Raw genomic sequence first — 19,965 nt, 5'->3', positions numbered from 1 at the left:
AATGGTTGGTCTTAAATAGGGGGACAGAAAATGCATTCTTCTTAATAGGTAGGGAGGCAAGACTCTACGGGTATAAAAGGCACAGGGAGGAGAGAGATTTGGTTGGGAAGAGATGAGGAGCTTTTTATCTGATTACTCTTTATTTCTGCAGTGAAATATCAGGCACAGTCAACAGTCAAGAGGGAGCAAGAATAGAGCTGTTATAGATTTGAAGAGAGAGGAAAAGGTAAGAACTAAAGACCCAAGAAAGCAGGAGCAGACTTGCTGGTAAGTGTAGTGTGCTCGTGTCATTTAATACTCTTGAATTTCAAACATATCAGTCTGCCTAGTTATATAGTCTTTCCAACCATATTCACCACCTCAGGTGCAAACAAAAATGGGTGGAGAACTGGATTTAACCTGGTAAACATAACCAGAACCTAAAGGGGCAAGGGATTAAAAGTATATCCCAGAGGTAATTATGAGAATAAACCAATGAACTAATTTGGGTAAGGAGGGAAGACAGGCTATGAAGGAGATAATAGGCAGTGAGAAGTGGAGAGGGTGAATGGGAGAAGGATCTCTGGGGAGTAGAGGAGGGCTAGTAAGAGGAATTGAATTGGACTGAATTGAATTGATTGATTGAATTGAATTCCTCTAGTAAGAGGAATTGAACTGGAGATGTAAGAGTGGTGATCAGACAGTTTGACTAAGATTCAGTGCTTGCAAAATATTGGGTTGGAAAAACTCAAATGAACTTTTTGGCCATCCCAATACATGGTCTAGGGTATAAGTGTAGGAAGTGTCAAAAAAAAAAAAAAAAAATCAACTGAGTAGACTTTAAAGATCTTATTGGCTTTACTCAATGATTCATGAGTCAGATAGCATCCAATCTGGAAGGTAGAAAGGAGCTCCAAGGAGCTGAATAAAATGAAAGACTTTTGTAGTCAGAAGTGAGCAAGATCAAGAGAGTCATACCAGTGAAGAGTGGATTGGTTGTGGTGTGGTCACTTTCCCTTATGGGATAGGCAAGGGTCTGTCAGGCACAGGTGCTCACTAGTGCTGATCAAGAGATTCTTAATTTACTGGTTTAAGAGTCCATTTCTGAAAGAGTCAAAACTGCAAATATGTTCCATCTCAGCTTGGTAACATGGGGCTTATCATAAGTGACTCCGTCTAGGCTTCCTGTCCTGTTTTAGACAGGAGTAAATGACTGAGATGAGGTGTGGTGGAGGTTAGGAGCACAGAAAATGAGATCAAGGTACTGAAAGACCAAGTAGAAGATGGACTATTCCAGTGGATAATGAGGCATCAGAATTTTTGACAGGAGTGGGAGTGGGGAAAAACAGAAATTGAAATTTTACTGAAAAAAGGGAGAGACCTACAGCTTAGGAGATAGATGAGGATGTGCATAGACTCTAATGGTAGGTGTTTTCAGAAAACTGTTTAAAGAGAATGGTTAACAATATTTGGAAGTACTAAGAATCAAATATTCACCTCCAGCACTATGGCACAAAGGTTGGAAGAAAAAAAAATTGCCTTCACTTGCAAGGGATGTGGAAGAATTGAAATCTCTAAAGGAGACCTAGATTTTGATTAGGACAAGCTAATGAAGGAGTCAGACTTTATTTTTGGGGGGCTCCAAAATCACTGCGGATGGTGACTGCAGCCATGAAATTAAAAGATGCTTACTCCTTGAAAGAAAAGTTATGACCAACCTAGATAGCATATTCAAAAGCAGAGACATTACTTTGCCAACAAAGGTCCATCTAGTCAAGGCTTTGGTTTTTCCTGTGGTCATGTATGGATGTGAGAGTTGGACTGTGAAGAAGGCTGAGCGCCGAAGAATTGATGCTTTTGAACTGTGGTGTTGGAGAAGACTCTTGAGAGTCCCTTGGACTGCAAGGAGATCCAACCAGTCCATTCTGAAGGAGATCAGCCCTAGGATTTCTTTGGAAGGAATGATGCTAAAGCTGAAACTCCACTACTTTGGCCACCTCATGCAAAGAGTTGACTCATTGGAAAAGACTCTGATGCTGGGAGGGATTGGGGGCAGGAGGAGAAGGGGACGACAGAGGATGAGATGGCTAGATGGCATCATTGACTCGATGGACATGAGACTGAGTGAACTCCGGGAGTTGGTGATGGACAGGGAGGCCTGGCGTGCTGGGATTCATGGGGTCACAAAGAGTCGGACATGACTGAGTGACTGAACTGAACTGAATGAAGGAGTAATGGAAAAAGGAGACTTTGTTGAGGCTTGACTGTGAGAACATAGTCCAAAAGAAGGGTTTGGGGAATCTGACTGAGAGGTTTGGAGAAGGAGTTCAAGCAGGGAATATGGAACAACGTGAGGAGAGGTGGAATAACATGAAGGCAAGCCCTAAAGACTCTTTGGTGAAGAAGAACACTCAGTTCTGACCACAGTGCCTTCCTGCATTTAGTCCTCAGGCCATGTGTAGTGGCGAGGTGAAGAGAAGTATTGAGCACGGAGCTAGGAAGACTGGGGGTGTGGGAGGGGTCCTCTCAACAGAGTGGTGTAGAGCTCTTTGCGCTGCCCTTCTCTCCTGCCATGGGATAACTGCAGAGGTTTAAAAGGAACTCTTCAGGCTTGCTTTCTCTCAACTAGATGCTAGCCAGTAATTGGTTCTATTCATTTACCAATTACTCCCGGGTGCCTACAACATACAGGGCACAGTTTTAGATTCTAGGTAAACAAACACTGCCTCTGTCCTCCTGGACTTTACAGTTTAGTGGAAGACAGACATTTAAAGTAAACAAATCTACAAACACTGAATGCCAGAGAGGGTGTGGAGAGAAGGGAATCCTCCTACACTGTTTATGGGAATATAAATTGATACAGCCACTATGGAGAACAGTATGGAGGTTCCTTAAAAAAAAAAAAAAAAACTGAAAATAGAGCTACCATATGATCCAGCAATCCCACTCTGGGGCAAATATCTTGAGAAAACCGTAATTCAAAAAGAGATGTGTATCCCAATATTCATTGTAGCACTTTATAATAACCAGGATATAGAAGTAACCTAAATGTCCATTAATGGAGGAATTGGATAAAGGAGATATGGTACATATATATAATGGAATATTACTCAGCCATAAAAAGAACAAAGTAATGTCATCTGCAGCCACATGGATGAACCTAGAGTCATACTGAGTAAAGTAAGTCAGATAGAGAAAGACAAATATATGCCATCACTTATAGGTGGAATCTTAAAAGATGGTACAAATGAGCCTGTATACAGAAGAAAAACAGAGTTATAGATGTACAAATCAAACTTATGGTTACCAAGGGAGAGGGGAGGGGGCGGGATTGGGATTGACATATACACATCACTATATATAAAATAGATACCTAATAAGGACCTGCTGTGTAGCACAGCGAACTCTACTCAGTCCTCTGTAATTAGTTATATGGGAATAGAACCTAAAAGAGAGTGGATATATGTATATGTATAACCCACTCCAGTACTCTTGCCTGGCAAATCCCATGGACAGAGGAGCCTGGTAGGCTGCAGTCCATGGTGTCGCTACGAGTCAGACACGACTGAGTGACTTCAATTTCACTTTTCACTTTCATGCATTGGAGAAGGAAATGGCAACCCACTCCAGTGTTCTTGCTTGGAGAATCCCAGGGATGGGGGAGCCTGGTGGGCTGCTGTCTATGGGGTCGCACAGAGTCGGACACGACTGAAGTGACTTAGCATTAGCATAGCTGGTTCACTTTGCTGTACAGCAGAAACTAACATATTATGAATCAACCATACCCCAATAAAATTAATTTAAAAATAAATAAAGTAAACCCCAGATGGCCAATTATTTGTTCCAATGACTATAAGCCAAAGAACAAGATGCAACAAGATCATAGAATACTTTATAGCATTTGATTTTTCTGTATTCTTTTGAGTTTACCATGTTGTCTTGTCCTAAAAAAGAACTCGGAAGTAAAACTAGAGATGTATGGTTTGATTATTTTCTGAGTTAACTAAGGAGACTGTGAAGTAATGGGACTGATCCCCAGTGAGACTAAGATTACTTGTTATCTCATAATCTCTCTACATGTCACTTTTTGGCTTATATGTTATCCTTCTCTTGAATTCACTTTAAAACTGTAATTTACTAAGCACTGTCACTTAAATATGAGAAAATGTTAAATGGAAATTACTTTGGAAGAGAGATATCAGGCATGAAAGGTATGAATAAATAGGAAAGACCCAAGAACTATTTCATTTTTCTGGGTGGAGGCGGTGCTTTCTGCCGGAATATGCCTTGAGCCTACTTAGTCACAACATAAAATGTAAATCAAATATTTAGAATCACATGCCCAACTTCAGTTCTGTATTTCTCCTCTAAACTGCTTTGGGTCCCAATGACTCACTGGCAGAACATGATTAAAAAATGTTTTACTCATCAAAGAAGAATGCAGCTCTGTGGGAAGAGCATGGCTGATGGGAGAACACTTGCTAATGAGAAAATACCAGATTCTTTACACAGTTTGGGAGTTCTCAGGCAACACAGGAATGGAAGGAATTTTGCCTATCGATCTCCATCACAGGAGTGTCTTTGACAGGAGATAGGACACTTTGTAATATTTAATTAAGGTTAGGAATGTCAAGATGAGTTTAGGATAAGCTTTAAAAATTTCCCAACCTACCTACTGACTGGAAAATAGGACAACTTTTAGTATCAAGGGTGAGAAACTAGATGCATTGTTAATGCTGCTTTTCTAGATCAGCTTGGGAACTTTACTAGCAGTATTTCCTGGGAGTCTCCATGTATGGAGGAAACAAGTGAATAAACAATAAATGCAATGAACACCACCTCATCGCAAGACTGGAGACCTCTCAAGTAACCATTTGGAGAAAAGGCTAAGAAACCACCCAAAAAAGTGAAAGGGGAAGGCAAATTCTGTTCACTCAGAATTCTTCAAGCTTCTCTTTAGGTCAATGCATTCATCTACTTATCCATCCATTTAGTTATTTATTTAGCAATTATTAACTGAGCAGTTACAAAGTATCTAAGGTTCACAGGTAAATAAGACAATGTCCATGTCTTCAAGGAGCTAATTTGTAATGTAATAACAAGCCACCAGACAACTACTTGGATAATTTCCAAGTTATGTGATGCCCTGCTGAATCACCTCAGTCATGTTCGACTCTTTGTGACCCTGTGGATGGTAGCCCGCCAGGCTCTTCTGTCCATGGGATTCTCCAGGCAAGAATACTGGAGTGGGTTGTTGTGCCCACTTCCAGGGGATCTTCCCGACCCAGGATCAAACCCGCATCTCTTAGGTCTCCTACACTGGCAGGCAGGTTCTTTACCACTAGCCCCACCTGGGAAGCCCCTGCTATGTAGTAGCTGTTATGATTAACACAGATACTATGGAAATACATGATGAGGTAGGCAACCTTACCCAGTGTGGGCATTGTTTTAAGGAGGTAAGATCTATGCTGAGATGTGAAAATAAGAGGTAGGCAAAAGAGAAGGGAGAAGGAAGAAAATTCATAGAAAGGGGGATGTGTAACTTATTCTGGGTAAAATCTATACCAATTGACCTTGTGACTCAGCTCAGGTCCTCCAGGGTTCTGCAGTCCCTCAACAAGGGACTTCTTGAGGCTCTGATATCCACTCAGACCCAAAGCATTGAAGCTGAGAGAGCTAGAGGAATGTGGGGTGATGCAAAGGTTTTCAAAGATAACATAAGATAAATCTGAGACTTCCTAGATCTTTATTACACAGTAAGAGTGGGACAGGGGAGGCATTTACAAAGTCATTCTGAACAAGCAAGTATGAATTCAAAATGAACTATGAGTTGGCTAATTAACTGGTGACCTGGATCAAGGTGTGAGGCTGGAAAGTCCTGGCTGAGAGTTCCAGGCACTCCCTTTTCCTGGATTTCAGAGAATGGTGATTTGTTTTATTCTGTTTGTTAGAAAAGAAAAAAGATAAAACAGAGAGAAAACATGGCGTATGATCAACAAACATTGAAGAGCTAATCTGTTAGAGACTTATATTTGCTTGCTCTCTCTTCTATGTCATATAAGTGAAAACAATGAATGAGAGTCAAGGAGTGGTTGGTTTCAAATGAGTGCATGGAAAAGCTTGTAATAATTACAATTGCTTGAAAAAGAGATTGCTTGCTTCATTAGGTAATGGACATCACCCTGCCCCGCCCCTTGCTCACCACCATCACTAGAGGCATGGAAGCAGAGCTGGGCTAGATACACAGGCAGGTTTCCTACATTGGCCAGGGTAGGGGGTGTTGGTTTAGTACAGATTCTGAACTCAGAGTAGCACTCAACAATATGGATCTACTAAATTAGGATCTAGGGTAGGAGAAGGCAATGGCACCCCGCTCCAGTACTCTTGCCTGGAAAATCCCATGGATGGAAGAGCCTGGCTGCAGTCCATGGGGTCGCTAAGAGTCGGACACAACTGAGTGATTTCAATTTCACATTTCACTTTCATGCATTGGAGAAGGAAATGGCAACCCACTCCAGTGTTCTTGCCTGGAGAATCCCAGGGACAGGGGAGCCTGGTGGGCTGCCGTCTATGGGGTCACACAGAGTCAGACACAACTGAAGCGACTTAGCAGCAGCAGCAGCAGCAGCAGCAGGGTAGGAGAGGGGAGTCTGTAAACTTGGATTCTTCACAGGCAGCCCAAGTGATCTGATATGTAGCTCTCTAGGCACCAGAAGTCAACCTGGCATAGGTGACCACTGGTCTAAATGAGCCTGTTCTCTGTCCATGTAGAGAATGTTTGTCATTTCTTGCCCTCTCCCACAAAACCTTTCTTCTCCTATGTGCTTAGGGCCAATGGCAGACATTCATTACTTTATCAGCCTGGAGTAGAATTCTGGTTGGGAAACACTTGAGTTTTAAGGCCTTTATTCTGCTAAATTTTTACAATTTAAGATCATTTTATTAGCTCTAGCATTGAGGTAGAAAAAAATGCAGACTTGGACTGAATACACTTAGATTGGTTGGGGAATATTTCCCTGCTCTTGACAATGTTGAACTCTGAAACAGACCATGAGATATTACATCCTCAGTGTTTGGGCAAACAGGATACATGTGGGGAAGGGTTTAGGAAGGCCATTGTGAAATACAGGAATGTTTAAAAAAAAAAAAAAACCAACCTGGAAGTTCTTTTAATTCCTATGATTCTATTTTTAACTGACTAATGTTCAAAAAGAAATATTTAGAGTCAAGCCTGATTCTCGCTTCCTTGATGGAGTTACAGAAACAAATGCTTCCAATAAATGGAATAACTTTATTTTGGGGGGCTCCAAAATCACTGCAGATGGTGATTGCAGTCATGAAATTAAAAGACGCTTACTCCTTGCAAGGAAAGTTATGACCAACCTACACAGCATATTAAAAAGCAGAGACATTACTTTGTCAACAAAGATCAAGGCTATGGTTTATCCAGTAGTCACGGCTATGGTTTATAGTCAAGGCTATGATTTTTCCAGTAGTCATGTATGGATGTGAGAGTTGGACTATAAAGAAAGCTGAGCACCAAAGAATTGATGCTTTTGAACTGTGGTGTTGGAGAAGACTCTTGAGAGTCCCTTGGACTGCAAGGAAATCCAACCAGTCTATCCTAAAGGAGAGAAGTCCTGGGTGTTCATTGGAAGGACTGATGTTGAAGCTGAAATTCCAATACTTGTGGCCATCTGATGCGAAGAGCTGACTCATTTGAAAAGACCCTGATGCTGGGAAAGATTGAGGGCAGGAGGAGAAGGGGATGACAGAGGATGAGATGGTTGGATAGCATCACGACTTAGTGGACACGAGTTGGGGTAAACTCTGGGAGTTGGTGATGGACAGGGAGGCCTGGTGTGCTGCGGTTCATGGGGTCGCAAAGTGTTGGACACAACTGAGCGACTAAACTATACTGAACTGAAAGGGAATAAACATAATGTCTGGGAGAACAGTCAAGTTTGCTCTCAGACGTCCCCAGCTTCACTTCTTAATAGCTCAGTTTTCCTTTTGCAGTAATAAACCACTTCTTATCACGGATTTGACTGAGAACCCCACTGTGACATAATGGAACACCTTTCCTATGATGAAGTCACTCTCATGGGGAAGGGGTGGGTGAGGTACTTGCTTAGGAAGCCTTGTTCCTCAGTAACCAAACTCCAGTGAGAAAGGAAATTGCTTCTCTAAAGTGGATAAAGAGGCAATCTCCACTATTCAACTAAATGTACCTCCTCCAGCCTAACTCCTCACTAAGCCATTTTTCCCCCAGCTTATTTATCCTTTCTCCTCTGCAGTAGACAAAACATCATCTGAAGAAGGGTTGGGAGAAAAATACTCTTTCCTTCTGGTCTTGTTTAGATATAATGGGATCCAAAAAAACCCATTGGCTCTCTCTGTAACTTCTTTTATCCTCAATTATGAATTCCTGATAGGAAACTAAGTCAATTAATTAAGTTCCCAAGAATTTAAATGATGCATAAAACTACCTCTTTTGTTTAAAATTCAGAGAACTTCACAAAAATTTTTCAAATAGGTTCTGCATCAAAGCTACAGCAACCATTTATTGATTTACATAAAAGTAGCACTGATTTGTAAGAAATACATTAATGGTTTGGGAAAGATCAAAGTATCAATAGAATGCTATATTCTAAATCTATATCTTTGTCCCAGTGAGTAGCCTATAGAAGGAATGCTTTTATGTGATCAGGGTAATTTCTATACAAAAAGTCCCTCAAAATGTTGCCTATGAAAACTTTCTAGTGCTCCCAGGAAGGAAGGAGCATGAGTAGGTGCTTGTTTGAAATTATTCCTCCCTCTGATGGCTCACAGTATTTCTTTCTCTTTGATAACTCCCACCTAAGAGGTAGAAATGCGGCTGTGACAGCAATAATATAGTTTTAAGGTGATGAAAGACTTTATTTGCTAGAATTGTGGCAGGAACTATCCCTCTTGAAAAACTGTCTTTTGCAAGGATGGTGGGAAGTTTCACCTTTCCTGAAACAGGCTTTTCAGAAGGGGGAAGGAAGAGGCTGCTGGGTCAGACTAGCAAGGAGGAACCAAGTAGAAAATAGTACTGCTCTCAAGACACTGTAGAGAAGGGAATTTGGAGAGAAGGACTAATTCTTACTAACCACCATAAATGACACTCGGGAGCTAAGAAGACATGACCCAAAAATATTGTTGGGAGTTTACTGTATTATGTCCTACAGAGAAGTTCTCTACTGCCTTCTGTGTGCACGTGTGCTATGAAGGAAAGTTTTATGGCTCAAAATAGCCTGGAGTTAAAACTCCCCTCCAGGTCCTCCCCACCATTCTATGCAAAACAAAGAACTCTCTCACCACCAGAAAGAAAAAAAAAAAAAAAAGGACATTAAGGCTGAGCCCAGCTCCCAGCTGGTCCAGCCTCTGGCTGATCTCCAAAATTCCTTGCCCCAGCCGTTTAAGAGATAACTACTCCGAACAACCTTGGAGAAGAGGCCCCCCTTAAGACAGTAGCTTTCCACATATAAGACTATACTTACTTTTTTCTTGGGTTAGGCAGCAGCTCACTAATCTGACTGCTGCCCCTTCTCGCCTCATTAAAAGTGATCTGTAAAGTGCCAGTCTCGTTCTTTTTCTGAACCTTGCCTTCTCTAACTCCCTTACCCTACATGCTAAGTCACTTTAGTTGTGTCCAACTCTTTGCGACCTTATGGACCATAGCCTACCAGGCTTCTCCATCCACGGGATTCTCCAGGCAAGAATACTGGAGTGGATTGCCATTTGATTTTCAAGGCTTTAGAAACTGGATAATGAATTCTTAGTGAGATCTGTAAGTGACTTGGTTTAAGGTCAGACCAGCTGATCTGTTTAATACTTATTGAATAATCATTCAAATCAATTTTGTTATTGATGTTAGATCCAGGAAGGCAAACAAACATTTGAAACACTAATGCTCAACTGTTGGGTCTTACTTATAGGGGAGGCAAATCTGGGCCAGAGGTCCTGTGGAATTCTTTCTAATAGGATATTTTAAACTGACAAGCTTTTAAAACAGCACATCTTTAACTGTGACTTTTGATTTTTAGTCTTATTGCTGCTTTAAGAATGTATCTATATCCATCCATCCATACACACAAACAAAGTTATTTTTGCTCATTTTGACAAAGGAAATAAGAAGAGAGAAAAATATTTGACTCTTTGGCTAACATCCCAGACACAGTTTTTTAAAAAGCCAAAACAGAATTAAATTAGTGGCAATCAGCTACATAATTTACCTCTTTATGATTTAACCTAAAATATAATGGAAGAGAGACAAGATGTTTTAAACAAAAAGATCTATGAATATATCCATTGTATTTATATTCAAAAAGAAAAAAATAATTAAATCAACTTTATGGTAATAAAATTCAAAATAAAAATTAATGAATTAGTTTCTTCTGTGAAAAACAGTTTCACAGCTCAAATCAAGACCCCCTGTCATGATAAGGTACTAAAAGTGTTCCCATTATAATCAGAAACTGAATAAAGATAACCATTTTCAACATCATTACTGGGATCAAAATCTCAAGTAATTAGGCAAGAGAAAAAAATAAAAAACATAACAGATAAAATTACAATTTTTTATATACACATATATATATACATACCTAGAAAACATTGGGACTGATTAAAAAATATTATACTAAGAGAAATCGACATAGTGACTGATTAAATAATTCACAACAATCAGTAGTTTCTCAATACAGAGGTAAATGACAAACTATAGTGGGGAAAAGATACCATCTACGATAAAAACAAGAGAGACAAATACCTAGAAACAAACTCAACAAAAAATATGCAGGTCCTATCTAAACAAAGCTTGCAATTCTATAAGGGAACATAGAAGTCTTGAATCAATAGGAAATTATTTTCTAGAAGTAATATTCAAATGATACCAATTCTCCTTAAACTAAGGTAGAAATTCAAAGCAACCCCAATAAACATCCCAGGAAGACTATCTTTAACATGGTAAACTGATTCTAAAATTTATATGATAACAAACAAATTTATATGATAACAAAAAAGTGATACACACCAAGAATTTTTTTTCTACACCAAGAATTCCCATCCACAAAAATAATGAGAGATTAAAAGAAATATTACTAGGGATTAAAATGGTCATCAGTGTAATCCTAACACACAGAAGAATGTCAATTATATAGTAGGCCCTCTATAAATATATTGGATACGGGCATAACAGAATGAATTTCAGCCAGAATGATGAAAACTACTGGTTCTGGTAGAGTTAGGAAGATCTATGGACTGGCACAGAGAATCTAGAACCATACCAAATCCTCATGGGAAATCAGTACAACAGAAAAAGATAGTACTTGAGTCAGCAGAGAAAGATGGATTATGCAATAAATAACGTTGAGATAAACAGCCAGCCATTTAGAGAAAAGAAAATCAAGCAAAACTAGATTGCTACCTCACCCCTTATATCAAAATTCATTCCATTTGCAGAAGAAAATACAAAAGTTGATTTTATAATAGGGCAGGCCTTTTTAAGCAAAATCCAATCCAGAAACCAAAAGAAAAAGACTAAAAAGTATACATTAAAATTAAGGTTTTAAAAAAATTAAATAATACCAAACACACAAACTAATCAACGTGAAGTGAATAGAGTGGCATTATAAGCTTAGGAGAGAAGCTGGATTTTTTTATACACACATGTATATGTATATATAAAAAACTAAGGTAGAGGCAGTGAGAAAAGCAAGAAGAATAGCATAAACAATACCAAGAAAATAAATTGAGTGTAAGACATAAGGGCAAGAGTGAGGAGAAACAAAGGGTGTGCCCCAGGAAATGAGTATAAAGCATGAGTCATTAATTAATTCATTTTTGTTTTGGTTGAGAAACTCAGAACTGTATCTGGCCCTTCATAGCATAACAGTTTGGCAAACCCCATCTTTGGATGAAGTTGACTACCATGCAGCTGAAGAGGCACACACCCAGGCAAGAAGGGCCAACATGTGGCCTCCATTAGGTAAACGATTTAGTTAGACTTCAGGCCAAAGTTGCAGAAACCGCAAGAGGTTATCTTTGTGAGCATTCTCAGTGGCTGCAGTCTTTTCCAAGCATAACTCAGAGGCCAGACTAATGATGAGCTGAGATGACAAGTAGACACAGAAGGACTCAGCCCCAGCTACCCACAACCCTCCTGCAGGCTGAGTGGCATGCTTCTCATTGTTTTCCAACCCTTATCATCTGGTCACGGCACAAAAACCTTTACACAGATGTAGGTGGAATATTCTGGAGTCGTTCTAGACCACCACCAGCAGTTCTGGAATAAACATTCTCTCCCATGCTGAATGAGAATTTAGTCACCCAGGGAATATGAAAAGAGTGAGAAAAATATTCTGTCCTTTGCCCTCTGAAGTTGTTTTTTTTTTTTTTTTCAATTAAGGATTTGAGTAAAACAAGAACCAAGATTGATGAGAGGGAGCTTCCACGGAAGTTCAGGATGGGAGACACTGCCATTCAAGTTTTGGCATAAAATATGTAAACCTGCTTGCAGCTCTGGCAAATGCACTCAGTTGTGGGTGTTTGAATCTCTTTAGGCACCTGGGACAGTGGACATGGTTAGTAATTTCTTAAACTTCAAAGGGCCAGCAGAGCACAGGCTCATTTTAATCTCGTATTTGTACTTTACTTGACTATGTGGCATTTGGATCTATTCTGTGTGAAAATAATCAAGTCTGGACTCCTGAGTCTTGGCCCTTCCAACACCACCACTGGATCAAGTCAGAACAAATTCATTTTCATGAGGTACAACTCCTGGCTTAAATGAACAGTTTTGCTAATCCTCCATGAGTTACAGTTAAGACCTTTGTAGTCAATGAAAACTTTTTTTTTTTTTTTGTAGTACCATTGGTAATAAAACCCAGTGAATTCACATTCCAGTTGAGGTGATAAACCAAGAGTAGCATTCCCCTCTCCTCTGTTCTGTTTCATCCTCCTCACCACTGTCCAGGTACCACTACCATATCCCAACTGAATATATATTTTGTAACATGGATTCATGATAAAAGACCCAGTCCTGTAGTAACCCCACCAGGTGAAAGCCACAACAGAAAATCTAAATCCTGGAGATCCACTCACCACAGCAGAGACATTTTGCTAAGTATCTACAGTGACTACAGCAAATATTAAAAAAAAAAAAAAAACAATAAAAACCTTAATAATATAAGATGCTTTGTTAAATTCTGTGAGAACATTTTTATCCTTCAAGAATGAAAGTACAGTTTAAAAATCTGAAAGCTTATCAAGTTCAAGCAATTTACCTAGTTCCTTGTCCTTCCATCACAAAGTATGGCCAAACTTCTAAGTTTCTCCACAGTGAAAGAAGAGAGGAAAACTGGAAGCTGTTCCTCAGCAAGCTTTCAGGCCCATACCTGAGAAGCAGATGTGTGATGAATAATACACAGGGCTTTAAAAGTGATTATTAGGCCTTGCAGGTAGAAAAGGAAATGACAGTTTCTGAATGCTGGTGAGAAATAAATGAACCTCAGCACCAGCAGACAGTAAGTCATCCTAAGGCAGAAAGCAAAGTCAGCATTTACTTTACTCTTTTCTCATGGGTTGGCACTGGTGGTGTGGAACTCTGAGAAGATTTGCAACAACTTAGGAGCTGACATAGAAGGAACTCAACACAGGTAGTAGGCATCATGTTCGTGTATCTCACTTGAGCAGTATAGCTATGAGATGCTAAGTTGTTTCTGGCTAAGGTCAGTTTTGATTTCAATCCCAAAGAAGGGTAGTGCCAAAGAATGTTCAAATTACCATGCAATTGCACTCATTTCACATGCTAGCAAGACAATGCTCAAAATCCTTCAAGCTAGACTTTAGTAGTACGTGAACTGAAAATTTCAGGATGTACACAGTGGATTTAGAAAAGGCAGAGGAACCAGAGACCAAATTGCCAACATCCACTGGATCATAGAACAAGCAAGAGAATTCCAGAAAAACATTTACTTCTGCTTCATTGTCTATGCTAAAACCTTTGACTGTGTGAAGAGCAGCAAACTGGAAAATTCTTTGAGAGATGGGAATACCAGATCACCTTACCTGCCTCCTGAGAAACCTGTATGTAGGTAAAAAAGCAACAGAACCAGACATGGAACAACAGACTGGTTCAAAATTGGGAAAGGAGTTTGTCAAGACTATATCGGCACCCTGCTTATTTAACTTCTGTGAAGAGTACATCATGCGAAATACCAGGCTGGATGGGAATCAAGTATGCCAGGCGCTTCTTGATGAAGGTAAAAGCGAAGAGTAGAAAAGTTGGCTTAAAACTCAACATGCAGAAAACTTAAGATCATGGCATAATATCCCATCACTTCATGGCAAATAGAAGGGGAAAAAGTAGAAGCAGTGACAGATTTTGTTTTCTTGGGCTCCAAAATCACCACAGACAATGACTGCAGGCATGAAGTTAAAAGACGCTTGCTTCTTGGAAGAAAAGCTATGATAAATGTAGACAGTATATTAAAAAACAAAGACATCACTTTGCTGACAAAGGTCCATATAGTCAAAGATATGATTTTTCTAGTAGTCATGTACAGATGTGAGAGTTGGACCATAAAGAAGGCTGAATACTGAAGAAGGTGCTTTCAAACTGTGGTGCTGGAGAAGACTCTTGAGAGTCCCTTGGACAGCAAGGAGATCAAACCAGTCAATCTTAAAGAAAATCAACCCTGAACATTTATTGGAAAGACTGATGCTGAAGCTGAAGCTCCAATAATTGGCCACCTGATGTGAAGAGCCACTCTGATGCTGGGAAAGACTGAAAGCAGGAGGAGAAGGGGGTGACAGGGGATGACATGGTTGGAAGGTGTCACTGACTCAATGGACATGAATTTGAATAAACTCTTCATATCTGACTCTTCGTGACCCCATGGACCACAGCACACCAGGCCTCCCTGTCCATCACCAACTCTCAGAGTTTACTCAAACTCATGTCCATTGAGTCGGTGATGCCATCCAACCATCTCATTCTCTGTTGTCCCCTTCTCCTCCTGCCTTCAATCTTTCCCAGCATCAGGGTCTTTTCAAATGAGTCAGGTGGACAAGGTATTAGAGTTTCAGCTTGAACATCAGTCCTTCCAGTGAACACTCATGACTAATCTCCTTTAGAATGGACTGATTGGATCTCTTGCAGTCCAAGGGACTCTCAAGAGTCTTCTCCAACACCACAGTTCAAAAGCATCAATTCTTTGGCACTCAGATTTCTTTATACTTCAATTCTCACATCCATATATGACTACTGGAAAAAACATAGCTTTGACTAGACGGAACTTTGTAGGCAAAGTAATGTCTCTGCTTTTTACTATGCTGTGTAGGTTGCTCATAACTTTCCTGCCAAGGAGTAAGCGTCTTTTAATTTCATGGCTGTAGTCACCATCTGCAGTGATTTTGGAGCCCCGAAAAATAAAGTCAGCCACTGTTTCCTCTGTTTCACCATCTATTTGCCATGAAGTGATGGGACTAGATGCCATAATCTTAGTTTTCTGAATGTTGAATTTCAAGCCAACTTTTTCATACTCCTTTTTCAGTTTTATCAAGAGGCTCTTTAGTTCTTCACTTTCTGCCATAAGGGTGGTGTTATCTGCATATCTGAGGTTATTGATATTTCTCCCAGCAATCTTGATTCCAGCTTGTGCTTCATCCAGCCCAGCATTTCTCATGATATACTCTGCATATAAGTTAAATAAGCAGGGTGACAATATACAGATATACTCCTTTTCCTATTTGGAACCAGTCTGTTGTTCCATGTCCAGTTCTAACCTTTGCTTCCTGACCTGCATACAGATTTCTCAACAGGCAGGTCAGGTGGTCTGGTATTCCCAACTCTTTCAGAATTTTCCAGTTTATTGTGATCCACATAGTCAAAGGCTTTGGCATAGTCAATACAGCAAAAATAGATGTTTTTCTGGAACTCTCTTGCTTTTTTGATGATCAAGAAGATGTTGGCAATTTGATCTCTGGTTCCTCTGCCTTTCTTAAAACCAGCTTGAACATCTGGAAGTTCACGGTTCACGTACTGTCGAAGCCTGGCTTGGAGAATTTTGAGCGTTACTTTACTAGCGTGTGAGACAAGTGCAATTGTGTGGTAGTTTGAGGATTCTTTGGCATTTCCTTTCTTTGGAATTGGAATGAAAACTGACCTTTTCCAGTCCTGTGACCAATGGCTGCTGAGTTTTCCAAATTTGCTGGCATATTGAGTACAGCACTTTCACAGCATCATCTTTTAGGATTTGAAATAGCTCAACTGGAATTCCATCACCTCCACTAGCTTTGTTCATACTGATGCTTCCTAAGGCCAACTGGACTTCACATTACAGAATGTCTGGCTCTAGGTGAGTGATCACACCATTGGGATTATCTGGGTCATGAAGATCTTTTTTGCATAGTTCTTCTGTGTATTATTGCCACCTCTTCTTAATATCATCTGCTTATGTTACGTCCATACAATTTCTGACCTTTATTGAGCCCATCTTTGCATGAAATGTTCCCTTGGTATCTCTAATTTTCTTGAAGAGATCTCTAGTCTTTCCAATTCTGTTGTTTTCCTCTATTTCTTTGCATTGATTGCTGAGGAAGGCTTTTTATCTCTCCTTGCTATTCTTTGGAACTCTACATTCAGATGCTTACATCTTTCCTTTTCTCCTTTGCTTTTGGCTTCTTTTCTTTTCACAGCTATTTGTAAGGCCTCCTCAGACAGCCATTTTACTTCTTTGCATTTCTTTTTCTTGGGGATGGTCTTGATCCCTGTCTCCTGTACTATGTCACGAACCTCCGTCCATAGTTCATCAGGCACTCTGTCTATCAGATCTTGTCGCTTAAATCTATTTCTCACTCCCACTGTATAATTGTAAGGGATTTGATTTAGGTCATACTTGAATGGTCTAGTGGTTTTCCCTACTTTCTTCAATTTAAGTCTGAATTTGGCAATCACGAGTTCATGATCTGAGCCACAGTCAGCTCGCAGTCTTGTTTTTGCTAACTGTATAGAGCTTCTCCATCTTTGGCTGCAAAGGATATAATCAATCTATTTCGGTCTTGGCGATCTGGTGATGTTCATGTGTAGAGTCTTTTCTTCTGTTGTTGGAAGAGGGTGTTGGCTATGACCAGTGTGTTCTCTTGGCAAGCTCTTGTTAGCCTTTGCCCTGCTTCATTCTGTATTCCAAGGCCAAATTTGCCTGTTACTCCAGGTGTTTCTTGACTTCCTTTTTGCATTCCAGTCTCCTATAATAAAAAGGACATCTTTTTTGGGTGTTAGTTCTAAAAGGTACTGTAGGTCTTCATAGAAGCATTGAACTTCAGCTTCTTCAGCATTATTGGTTGGGGCATAGACTTGGATTACCGTGATATTGAATGGTTTGCCTTCGAAACGAACAGAGATCATTCTGTCCCTTTTGAGACTGCATCCTGGTACTGCATTTTGGACTTTTTTGTTGACTATAATGGCTACTCCATTTCTTCTAAGGGATTCTTGCCCACAGTAGTAGATATAATGGTCATCTGAGTTAAATTCACCCATTCCAGTCCATTTCAGTTCACTGATTCCTAAAATGTCGACGTTTTCTCTTGTCATCTCCCGTTTGGCCACTTCCAATTTGCCTTGATTCATGGACCTAACATAACCTTGGACGTGGGGTATCTCCTCGTGGCTGCTGCTACTGACCTTGGACGTAGGGTATCTTCTCTCTGCTGCTCACCACTCCAGTGCTGCACAGCCGCCTGGTAATGTTCAGGGAAGGATAAGTAGATTTGCATGTCTTTTTTGAACAGATGGTTGTTTTTGTTTAGTTGCTAAGTTGTATCTGACTCTTTTGCAACCCCATGGACTGAAGCCCACCAGGCTCCTCTGTCCATGGGATTTCCCAGAGAAGAATACTGGAGTGAGTTACCATTTCCTTCTCTAGGGAACCTTCCCAACCCAGGGATCAAACCTGGATTTCCTGCATTGGCAGGCGGATTCTCTACCACTGAACCACCAGGGAAGCCCTGAACAGGTGGATCCAAAATTACAGAATACACAATTGAGCACAGAAATAGTTCGCATTGATAGGGATGATGCTTCTGGTTGAGTCTCCATAACAGATACTGTTGGCGCTCTTCCCAGATTCCTTTCAGTCTTTTCTTGTGTTTCTATGCAGCCTTACCAGCTTTGTGTTCTCTTTCTTCTAGAGCCCATATATGAGATTCCCCTCAGTCCTCTAGCTACTAGAGCTGTTTTTCCTGTAAGGATAGAAAGCCAAAGTCCTGGGGAAGCAACCACTGTTAGCCCATGACTGCCCAGTGCAGGAGCAATGAAAGAACAACTCTCTTACATAACTCAGACCCCAGAGTTTCCCTTGGGATAAGACTAAGCTACTCTCTAGGGTACTTTGCCTAAAATTTTACCCTTGCTTGACTCCTTCCCCTCTCTCTATCCTATTTTCCCCAATCCCTTACTTAGAATGAAAAATCTAACCTAAGATAGCTTCTAATATGAGTAGATAAGAATCACCAGAAAAGGAGAAGTGCAGACAGTCATGCAACAGAGGCCAGTGTTAAAAATTATGTTGATACTTTGCTGTCCACCTGAAACTAACACAATATTGTTAATCAGCTATATTTCAATTTTAAAAGAAGGCATCTACATTTTAAAAACAATATGTTGCTGGGAGTTCAACATATGCAAAACTATATTGGAGTTTAAGAGATTAAAATAATATATAAGCTATACTATATTTGGCAGCGAGAAGGTCATTGAAACACCTGAAGTGTGGTTTTCATGGATTAGAACAAATTGATGCTGGAGTATAGAGAGATCTGGAGAAAATTAGCCATTAGAAATGCATAATTTACAATCAGGAAAGCACACATTAATTTTGAGGGAAAGTATTTCATCCCTATATTTGTTCTTACATTTTAGTCACAAATATGCATTGAGCATCTGCAATATATACAAAGTACTCTACTAGGCAGTTGGAACTGGGTGGAATTAGCAAATCAGATAGAACTTTAGAGTTTATTGGGGAAGACATTAAAACTAATCACTTATACAAAAGAAATGGCCAAGTACTACTTGTGGTAAGGGCCTCAAGTAATGTTTGCAAAGATCTACAAGAGCATATAACAAGAATCAGGACTTAGGCTGAGGGGTCATGAGTTAGCAACCTCAAGGTAGCAATATATAAGCTGAATCTTAAGTGTCAAAAAATTAATTGGGTGATGGATGTGAAAGGTAGCATCATTCTACATCAAGGGAATAGATAGGTAAAGCCCTCCAGGGAACAGAATAACTTTCTCCAATTTAAGAAAGATACCTAGTTTCTTCCAAACATCAGGAAAATTTCCAAAAGGACTCAATTTTTGGTGTTCTTTAAGAATTCCAAATTCTTTGATTTAAAGCATCCCTAAAGGAATATAGCTAATAGTATATAATAACTATAAATGGAGTATAACCTTTAAAAATTGTGATTCACTATACTATATACCTGTAACTAATACAATATTGTACAATATTGTTACACCAGCCAAACCTCAATTTTAAAAATTAATTTTTCAAAAGTCCATAAAATACAAAATAATAAACAATAAAGTTTTCATCCTGGGTGATTGACATTTTAGGTTTGTGCAGTTCAGCATTTAGATAAATAACCATGAAAACACCATTTAATTTCAACTCAAAGTATTTTTGCTTTTTAGAAACACTGTGAGTACCAATTCCATTAAAGGAAGCAGAAATCCACCTCCCTTTGTTCCACTTTCTTGAGCAAAGTATCTCAGGAATGTTCTAAAATACTAGGTTGGCCGTTCAGCTTTCAAATCCTGTGGACTCAAATAATATCACTTTGAGTGTGGAGCACAGTAAGGATGTGAAAAAATAAAAACCTGCTTCCAGTTCATGAAGATTTTGAATGACCCTTCACTCATCATCTGCTCAGCATTTCAGAAAGAGAAGGAATA

The 19,965-nt window shown here is 39.7% G+C and overlaps 2 long non-coding RNA genes across 4 annotated transcripts in view; one reads left to right on the top strand and one right to left on the bottom strand.

Moving 5' to 3' along the window:
- Window positions 1-13,113, top strand: part of LOC133227754 (uncharacterized) — a 55,600-nt gene extending 42,487 nt beyond the window's left edge. The window contains exons 2-3 of the long non-coding RNA XR_009729927.1: window positions 152-267; window positions 12,413-13,113. This is a non-coding gene — a long non-coding RNA (uncharacterized LOC133227754). The remainder of the gene's footprint in view (window positions 1-151; window positions 268-12,412) is intronic.
- Window positions 1-19,965, bottom strand: part of LOC133227757 (uncharacterized) — a 206,792-nt gene that overhangs the window by 175,305 nt on the left and 11,522 nt on the right. The window lies entirely within an intron of this gene.

This window comes from Bos javanicus, chromosome 16, assembly GCF_032452875.1.
Source record: "Bos javanicus breed banteng chromosome 16, ARS-OSU_banteng_1.0, whole genome shotgun sequence".
Taxonomy (NCBI): domain Eukaryota; kingdom Metazoa; phylum Chordata; class Mammalia; order Artiodactyla; family Bovidae; genus Bos; species Bos javanicus.
This window is presented reverse-complemented; position numbering and strand designations above follow the sequence as displayed.